The sequence below is a fragment of the Rutilus rutilus genome (assembly GCF_951802725.1).
Source record: "Rutilus rutilus genome assembly, chromosome: 4".
Lineage (NCBI taxonomy): Eukaryota > Metazoa > Chordata > Actinopteri > Cypriniformes > Leuciscidae > Rutilus > Rutilus rutilus.
The window spans coordinates 18,949,389-18,960,003 of NC_140212.1; positions in this window are offsets into that span (position 1 = coordinate 18,949,389).

Consider the following 10,615-nt stretch of genomic DNA (forward strand, 5'->3'; position numbering starts at 1 on the left):
TATTTTTTAATTTTAAACACTACACTTGCTTCCACTTCCATTGTAGTGCATTACTGTAATTTTTTTTGTTTGTTTGACACACAAAAATATGAGATCAAATTCTGTTGTCATCGACAACAGCATTGAAATGTAATACAAATATTAAAAATAATTTCTGTTATTTGCTAAAATAAAGAAAAAAAATATATATATACGTATATATATATATATATATATAATAAACTAATATAAATTACAAAAGCACATAACCATACCAAAATGACCCAAAAAAGCTAAAATGAAAACCGAAAATATGTAAAAGTAATTTATTTAAAAATATATATAAAACCAGCTAATTTAAAACAGTAATAAATACTTTAACAATAATACTGAAGTTACACTGAACCTGGAACATTACTTTAACAGACTCTGCAGATAAGAGTGTTTTGCATAGAGTTCAAGGTGCAATTAAGTCTTTTATCTCTGATAAAATTGTACACAGGTCGCTTCTTCTCTGGCTTCCGACAGGCCTTGCTGAGCACGTATAGCGTCGTCATTTTAGGCCCAGTGACGCATCATGTAAACCTGTGCCTGATGGGTCAGCTTTGACTGACAGGATTAGAAACCGGCCTTCCTGTCCTTATGAGATCAAACAAAAGATCTGACTCAGGGTTTTACGAAAACCCCATCCCAAATGAATACAGCACGTCAACAGGATGTGAATTCGCCCTTTTATTATGTGTAGTGAGTAGCATGTCCCATTTAGCTGCAAAAAAGAACATTAGCTCAGCTCTTTTTCCCTTCAAAACCACATATCACTTAATAGGCGCTAATTGATTTACATGAGAAAGTGAATGAGAAGCCGTGGGAGCGGATTCATTGGTATCCTGCGTTGCGTGTGTGTTGCCAGTCATGCTAAGTCACCACACTGAACTAATCTCCTGAGAATTACAGCTCTATTTAAAGACACAGAGCTTAGCAGGATCATGTCAAAACAGCCAGTAGAACAACTATATAATTTATTTCAGCTAAGCCAAACAGAAAAAGTTTTTTAAAGGACAAGTTTGGTATTTTACACTTAAAGCCCTGTTTACAGATCGTTTCTGATGAAATAGAACGGTTAAGATAAAAATTTGGACACATGCTGCTGTCCCGAGAATTTTAGGTTTATTTCGCTTTCCCCCCCACCTACAGAATGGCTGCATAGGTGCACTCGAACATATCCTTCCTAAAACGCATTAAACTTTCGTTTACAAAGAGATGAAACTCACCGAGTGGTCAGGGGTGTTCACTGATATGCTCATACAAAAATCGCTGCAAAAGATGCTTTCCAACAGGTGTTTTACCATTCGTTGTAAAACTGTGGATCTATTTTTCCAAACGTCTCACACCCGTAGATTCTTCCGATGAGAGCTTGAATAATAGACACTCCAGCCCAGTTGGTGGCGATAATGCACCTTTGCCAATTGCAAGCAAACCACTGGCATTTCATTGAATACACAGAAGAAGCAGAAGAAGAAGCGGCGGAGTAATACCAGAGCCCGTCTACGGAGAGCCTGCCCACTCCCTATTAAGCCCTATTGTACCGAATTTTGGTTGTAGTACCACCAGAGTTCCACTGGGGGGCGATCGCCATGAGTGCAAAATGAATGGGAGTCAATGGGGCTAGACAGCTAAATTTGTCTCTTTCACCCGATTGCCGTTGAGAAATCTCAGATCTGATTGTAGATTTTGCAAGTTCAACATGGGTTTTAGGTCGAAAGTTGATTGAACGAGTACTTATGTCCTTTCGATTTCTTACAGGTTGAGTTGTTGTTGCCCATAACACGCTAGCATTCTGCTAATGACGTCAGCATTCTGACGTCATTGACATTTTGAAAGACTTTTTAAAGCAAATAAGTGACTCTAAAAAATCTAACACCCAGCAATGTGTAATTTCTTTGCATCTCCTTTCGAATACAACATTCAAATTACTAGACAAAAAATTATATCCTGAGAAAAGTGGATTTTGAGGGGTATACCGCCATTGACCTCCATTCATTCTGCACTCGTCCTGTGAGCGTCCTCATATGGAATCAGAGTGGAACTGCAACCAGTTCAGAAGCCGGAAGTGTAGTGAGAGTGAAACTTCTCGCCATATTAGACATTCTCTGGTAATACCGTACCTCACACAGCTCTTTCAATACAAGTCAATGGAGTTGGACAAAAACTACAATAAAACCTGTTGGAAAGCATCTTTTGCAGCGATTTTTGTATGAGCATATCAGTGAACACCCCTGACCACTCGGTGAGTTTCATCTCTTTGTAAACGAAAGTTTAATGCGTTTTAGGAAGGATTGTTCCAGTGCACCTATGCAGCCATTCTGTAGGTGCGGGGGAAAGCGAAATAAACCTAAAATTCTCGGGACAGCAGCATGTGTCAAAATTTTAATCTTAACCGTTCTATTTCATCAGAAACGATCTGTAAACAGGGCTTTAAGTGTAAAATACCGAACTTGTCCTTTAAGAGCTTAGAGACAAACGTTGATGGCCATGACACGTGTGTGAAGCCATCATAACTGCATGCTAAATGCTAAAACTCTTAGCTAGTCATCAGTCAGTTGTTACTTTATCTTAGCTAATTATATTATTTATGGCTAAATGCAAAGTACATATTTTTCACCCAACAATGCTTTAGTGTTGGCTGCGCTTTGTTATGGAATTGCTACATGCTAAGGTGTTTTGAGGGTGCATGTTGAGGGAGTCGTCGGCCATTTTGTTTCAACCACAAAATCCTTCCAGTGCACTGAAACGTTCACACAATAAAAGGTCCCACAATGCACCGTGAAAACAAGGTAGCATCGATGCTCACTATGTTCCCTTAGCGTGAAACATAAATTGCGCAAACCAACTCAAACACCATGAGACGGGTGTTTTAAAAAAAACATAATTTAACCATATTTCAGCACGAACATAAGTGAACATACTGTATGTAGCCACCATTTATAGTTAATTTGCAGCTGAAATGTTGAAGAGATTTGTAAGAATCAAAGTAATTATCATAATGTATTGTAAATACCATTACAAAAAAAAAAAAAATCAGCAAAAATCTGTTTCACTACAGCGGTTCGGGCTGCAGGATTGCCGAATGACTAAAGAAACGTTATCAAAATATGTGGGAGAGTGTTGCTAGAGTGACGATATTGCAATAGCTAGCATGTTAATGTTAATACTGAGTTAGCTCAGGTTATAATTGAGAAGATTTAATAACAGTATTTGGCTATGGTTAAACTTGACTTGGTTACAAATTAGATGAATGAAATTGTATAAAACACAGTTAATTGTACCCAGCATTTATGTAGAATGTTACCTAAGAGATAGAGAGAGCAAGAGAGAGAGAGAGAGAAAGAGAGAGAGTGAGAAAGTGTTGAGAGAAAGACAGATGGAAGGCAGAGCTCAGGTAGAGAGGAAGAGCAACGCCCCCAAGAAGAAGAGACAAAGAAAAGAAAGAAAACATCAGAGAAAAGCCCTAGAAAAAGAGACCAGAGCAACAGATACAATCTTCTTTTATCACTTCCATGTGACCATGTGGCTGAAACCCAAATGTGAGACATTCGAACTGACCAATCAGAATATTACAACTTCCCCCACTGCACTAAAGGTGTGACAATTAGCGGACCCGCAAACATTTTGGCCTACAAGCCTTGAGCACTATCAACACCTCTTATGCCCTTGGAGGGGGTTGACACAGGAAAGCAAAAGTCATTGTTGATTGTCATCCTTACACTGTTGTTCATAAATACCTGTAGTGACGTGATGAAGGTGATTTCAGCCAGTGCAACATGTTCCTGGATAAATATATTTCATGCTCCTAGAACAACATTCCTACCAACCAATCAGAAGTTTACAGTTTATGTCCAGTTTAGTCATAGAACTTCTACATCAGTTACCTATAATTCCCCTCTGATTTTAGGGATAACTTATGGGTAGGGTTAGGTTGAGGGATAGGAATATGGTTAGGACTAACAAAATATGTTGAACATGTCTTACTTGGCAAAATTATGACCGTAGTGATGATGTCCCAATGTCAGTGTCCCAATGTTTAGTGAGCCAGGGTCCTTACCAGAGCCTGAACTTGTGTACACCAGGAGTGCCCAGTCCTGTTCCTGGAGATCCTGTAAAGTTCAGCTCCAACCCTGATCGATCACAACTAAAGCAGCTAATTAAGATCTTCAGGAAGAAGGTTTTACTGTCATTCATGAGACATTTAGACAATGTTGCACAAACAATACAACACTCAAAACGCAAACTTTTGAAGCGGATATCGCTATCATCTCCAAGTAAACTAGAAAAACTTGAATTTGTGAAATGGTGACGTCATGCGCATGCGTAATATGTGTTTACTATATAGGTGCGTAGTGTTTCTTTACAAAGTGACATCGCCAACTACTGGTCTGGCATGAATAATACAGCGTTTTTAGTCGTTTACGCGGATCTGTGTAAACGGGGATCGTTTTGACAATGTTGTAGTCTATACGTGAAAAAAGTACAACTTTTAAGGGTACCGTTTTGTCACGTAAACGTACCCTTAGATCAGGGTTTCTCAAACTCGGTCCTTGGAGGGCCACTGTCCTGCACAGTTTAGCTCCAACCCTGATCAAACACACCTGAGCAAGCTAATCAATGTCTTCAGGATCACTAGAAACTCACAGGTAGGTGTGTTTGATCAGGGTTGGAGCTAATCTGTGCAGGACAGTGGCCCTCATAGGACCGAGTTTGAGAAACTACTACTTTCTGCTACTTGCTACTTTCTCTCACATTCTAACACTGGCCAACTGGATGTTACATGTTATGAAGGTTTTCCACGGACCAAAATAGACCAAAATATCCACACACACACAAAAAATAACCACCTCACAGGAACTTCATAATGTCTGTCAGAGTTTATGAAGTCTCTTTAAGCAGATTTGAGAAAATGAGCGTTAATTAACCAGCGCAATTTGCCAAAGTAATTAGAACCGTCTTTGTTTTCTGAGAACGAGTGGAATTTCTAGCCCATTGCACATTCATGTCAGCTCTACTCAGAGGAAGCTGTGTGGTTTCATTATTATCATGACCCTGATCCAACTTCCTTCAGCCACAATCTCCGGTTGTAAGAAAACAGTACGAGAAAACACAAGTCTAGCACTTTTCGTGAAAAACAAAACTTTAAAACATTAAGCGATGACATTATATTGATATAAAGCGACCATGTCAAAAGTAATCCAATGAAATCAATATGTTAATTACTGTATGTGGATTTTCATCCATGTCTTTGGCTTTAGATCTGAGGTCATCTATAGAGTGCTGCAGGAATGAGTCCTAAAACCTGGAAACAGGGCAGTTTTGCTCTTCTGGTTTCATTGTCTAAAAGTCAATGGGTTTTTGAATGGGTTTTTGGTTAAATGGCTGAAATAAAGCCTGTGGTTTGAACAAGCTCAAGATTTTACATTCATGTTTTATTCTATGACATAAAATACATCAGTAATACATCAGATTTAAAGCTTTTACTTTCCTTTAAAAAAAGCAGTTGCTAGGGACTGCAGAAGACTACAGACTTTACACATCATCATGCAAAACAGGAAAATTAATCTACTCTAGTCCGCAAACTTTTCAAACTCAACTTAAAGAGGTGCAACTGTAGTTTTGTCCGTTCATACCCTTACTTCAGTTTTTTACTTCTGCCGATGTTATTTAGGGTTCCGAATTCATGAAAGTTGTTAATATGTGAAAATGATCAAAACGTGTAAGAATCATACACTTTAGTTGGTCACAGAGCTTACTGCCTGCAATGATCTAAAGCCAATGCAAAAATTCCATTGGATTTTTGACCCATGGTGAACTTCTGGGTTGGCTTACAAAAATGTACATGTTAATGTACTCCTAAAAATAACACTTTTTTTGCATATGTGTGCATTTAAACCTTTTTCTTCCTGGAAAACCAAAATATTAGGCAACAAATATTGGCAACATACCACCTGCATCCAAGTAGAATTAGCACACTAGTACATCATGGTTTATTGCAATAATGTAACCCAAATCCAACTAAAAGAGTAAGCCCTTTAAGTTCCCGTTCAAATGGGAAATACTCCCTCACAGGAATTTAGATGAAGCTCATCAATAATAACAAACTACTTTCATTTTAAATATGTGTCACATTCCACAATCATCAGCTGCTTTTACAGATATTATAGATATTTCCAAAACACAGCTTGTGGGACATTTCCATAGCGCGTGCAGCATGAGGTGACGGTATCCATGTGCACGTGAATGACTGTGGTGTTGGGTTCCTCTCATGTGATAAGCTGTAACACCGACGACCTGATTCACACTGATCTGATTGCAAGCTGTCGATATATGTTCTGCATTTCTTTAGCCTGGAGCTCAGACTCAACACTGAGCTATAAATAACTATTAGAGATATCCCTGATAACAGTCACATAGACTCTTGAGCTACACTGTCATTTACTACATGGTCATTTTAAATTCATAGGTACAATTAAGTATATTTAGGGTGTTATTTATTTAGTCTGAAAAGTATTTTTGAAAATTATATTGTCCAATTTCAGTACCATGCCTGGTATCGTATGACATTTGGGAAGATGGAGTCCTCCAATTTTCAGATACATTCAGGAAGGGTTGACGGTCAGTGAAAAATGGCCTTAAATTGCAAATATGCTGGTTACACCACAGCACATTATGTACAATCACTATTCTCTGTGCTTTGTGTATATATATATATATATATATATATATATATATATATATAATTATTCTTTTTTTTCTCTAATTAACAGTTGATTATTGAGCTTGAAGAGGTAATTAATAAAGACATTTACTGAAATTACACTGCACCTCTGTTTTAACCATGTGTCTGCAAGATGAAACTGTTTAATTAAAAGGAGAAACATAACAGGGTGAAAATTAAGTGCAGAAACAAATGTTGCATTTTCTCTGATAATGCATATAGTAAAAACTATGCATATTTTAAGTTTAACCAAGCAAAATATTCTTTAAATACGAAACAAATAAACAATCCAATGTATAAGCAAACAAATGCAAAGATTTATATATATATGTATACATACACACAGTATACACTCACCTAAAGGATTATTAGGAACACCTGGGGCCGTTTTCACAAAGCATTTTATCTTACCACTAGGAGTACTCCTAAATTGCACTAAAAGATTTTAGTTAGGAGTTTTCTCTTAAAAGTGATTCACAACGCCTTTCAGACCTACTCTTAGTAAAGAAAAATGACAACTCCTAAACTAAGAGTGAGTCTTCGTTGCTATGGATGACGTCATTACTCATGCACGAGCTTGACTGAAGTGACCACCTTGATTGGCTGATGATTGTAACGCGGGAATGATTCCAAACACCTCCCCTACGATGATGAGTGACAGGTGACAGGTCTGAGAATGCGTGCGCTTCACAAGTAGTGCGAAGGACGGAAGATGATGAATAACTGAATAAATAGCCTAAATGAATAAAGAGTAAGGCAAAACAAATAGCCTAGTAGCCTAATGAAACATATGGATTGATGCAATATCTTTGCAACATTATTGAATTAATCTGTCACTATATGCCTCTGCCTACGTTTGCAAAGAGAAGAACATTTTAATTTGATTCACAATGAAACGTTACAATTAGTTTACATGCTATGAGTAGCCTAGTTTTGGTTGTTGTTGGTGGCGTTATTGCAGCCCTAGTTATGCCTACAATGCAAAATTGTTCCCTCGCGATTGGAAGCTCCTGTAGCCGCCGCATACGCATTTCAAAACATTGCAACGTGAAATGCCACAAAAAGCGGTTTGTGAATAGGTCTTAGTGAGTTAGGAGTCCTCTCGACTTCTTTTAAGCTGTCCCAGGCTTAGGTGCTACTTTTAGGGCTAAAATGCTTCGTGAATTACTCTTAGTCAAAAAAATTAGGAGTCCTAAAGTTACGAGTGACACGCCCATTATTTTTAGGAGTTGCTCCTAAATTCGCCAGTTAGGAGCTACTTTTAGCCTTAAAATTCTTTGTGAATACGGCCCCAGTTCAATTTCTCATGAATGCAATTATCTAATCAACCAATCACATGGCAGTTGCTTCAATGCATTTAGGGGTGTGGTCCTGGTCAAGACAATCTCCTGAACTCCAAACTGAATGTCAGAATGGGAAAGAAAGGTGATTTAAGCAATTTTGAGCGTGGCATGGTTGTTGGTGCCAGACGGGCCGGTCTGAGTATTTCACAATCTGCTCAGTTACTGGGATTTTCACGCACAACAATTTCTAGGGTTTACAAAGAATGGTGTGAAAAAGAAACATCCAGTATGCGGCAGTCCTGTGGGCGAAAATGCCTTGTTGATGCTAGAGGTCAGAGGAGAATGGGCCGACTGATTCAAGCTGATAGAAGAGCAACTTTGACTGAAATAACCACTCGTTACAACCGAGGTATGCAGCAAAGCATTTGTGAAGCCACAACACGCACAACCTTGAGGCGGATGGGCTACAACAGCAGAAGACCCCACCGGGTACCACTCATCTCCACTACAAATAGGAAAAAGAGGCTACAATTTGCACAAGCTCACCAAAACTGGACAGCTGAAGACTGGAAAAATGTTGCCTGGTCTGATGAGTCTCGATTTCTGTTGAGACATTCAGATGGTAGAGTCAGAATTTGGCGTAAACAGAATGAGAACATGGATCCATCATGCCATGCCACTGTGCAGGCTGGTGGTGGTGGTGTAATGGTGTGGGGGATGTTTTCTTGGCACACTTTAGGCCCCTTAGTGCCAATTGGGCATCGTTTAAATGCCACGGCCTACCTGAGCATTGTTTCTGACCATGTCCATCCCTTTATGACCACCATGTGCCCATCCTCTGATGGCTACTTCCAGCAGGATAATGCACCATGTCACAAAGCTCGAATCATTTCAAATTGGTTTCTTGAACATGACAATGAGTTCACTGTACTAAAATGGCCCCCACAGTCACCAGATCTCAACCCAATAGAGCATCTTTGGGATGTGGTGGAACGGGAGCTTCGTGCCCTGGATGTGCATCCCACAAATCTCCATCAACTGCAAGATGCTATCCTATCAATATGGGCCAACATTTCTAAAGAATGCTTTCAGCACCTTGTTGAATCAATGCCACGTAGAATTAAGGCAGTTCTGAAGGCGAAAGGGGGTCAAACACAGTATTAGTATGGTGTTCCTAATAATCCTTTAGGTGAGTGTATACTGTATTTATATAATGAAAATGATCCAACAACATGTTCTGACGATGCAAAGTTAAAAAAAATTTTTTCTAAGTTGAAAATAAAAACAAAGATTATTTGACTATGTTTTACAAGAAAATTAAGTCTTTATACTTCAAAATGTCATATTTAATTCATTGTATTACTTGCTGTTTCTTTGTAAATAATTGTGAATTTCTATAGCAATTTCTGGGTGAAAATCATCTCTACTTAATTTTTTTTTATCACTTTTTTCATTTTTGTTCATGAAAACTTTTATTTAAAAGGAATCAAAATGTAGCATATAATGTTCTAAATAAAATATTACGTTTTTTATTAATGAAAGTTAAATAAACATATACAAATACAACGATTTAAAATAAACTCAATTTTTTTTTTCCTGAGAATTAACTAAATATTTTATCCATGCAAAGATATAATGTTTTAGTGTTGTTTATAACTAAAATCCCATCTGTGCTGATCCTGTTACCAGTGGCTGTTTTTGTTTACGCTGGTTATTAAACTGTTTATGTTATCCAATGTTTTAAGGTTTAATCTAATATTGCCTTCCTGCTGCAGGGAAAAGTTGGCATGTGACAGATGCCATGTGACTAAAGTGACATGTAAATTGCATCATCTCACAATAATTTGAATGGTAAATGAAAGGCTGACTGGTTATACAATGAGTTTCCATTGAGGGCAACAGTTAATATCTGTTCCAACAGGTAAGCAAAGCAAAGAGTCCAGAGGGCCATAAAACATAGATAGTGCTCATTAGAAATGAGGCGGATGTGGATGAGGACTGACTGATACTTTGTAACTAAATAAAAACAGATGGGAAACCGTCGCCCTGTATCTGACCATTTATGGAAAAATGTCAAGATAAGGAAATGCAGTTCTGTGAAAACAAATAAACACCCACAAACCCTCTTTTAGACCGTTTATTGATTCAGTAAATGCATTTAAATGATTCACTTTCCTTTAGAAAGAGACAATTAGACTTGATGATATGCTATACAAACTCAGCAATGAACAAAGTGCTTAATAACACAAAGTCTAGTACAAATAAATAAATATTATTTTAACAAAAAAAGGAAAGATATTACAAAATAAGTTTCAAGTATCAGAAGCGAACAAATGAATTACCATTTCGAGCCAATGTACAACATTGCACCTATAGTTGTGCGATGAATAGAAAACATAGAAACCATACATTTACAGTTAAAGCTGGTACTTAGATTCGAAGAGTTAAAATTGGACTCTGTTCCTAATAATTCAAACCGTAAACATTTGAATTACAAGGGTACATCTGTACACAAATTATCAAATACTAGTTTAATCTCTTGTTCAGGCTGAGACATGCTAACAAATTAAAAAATAAGAATTAATTT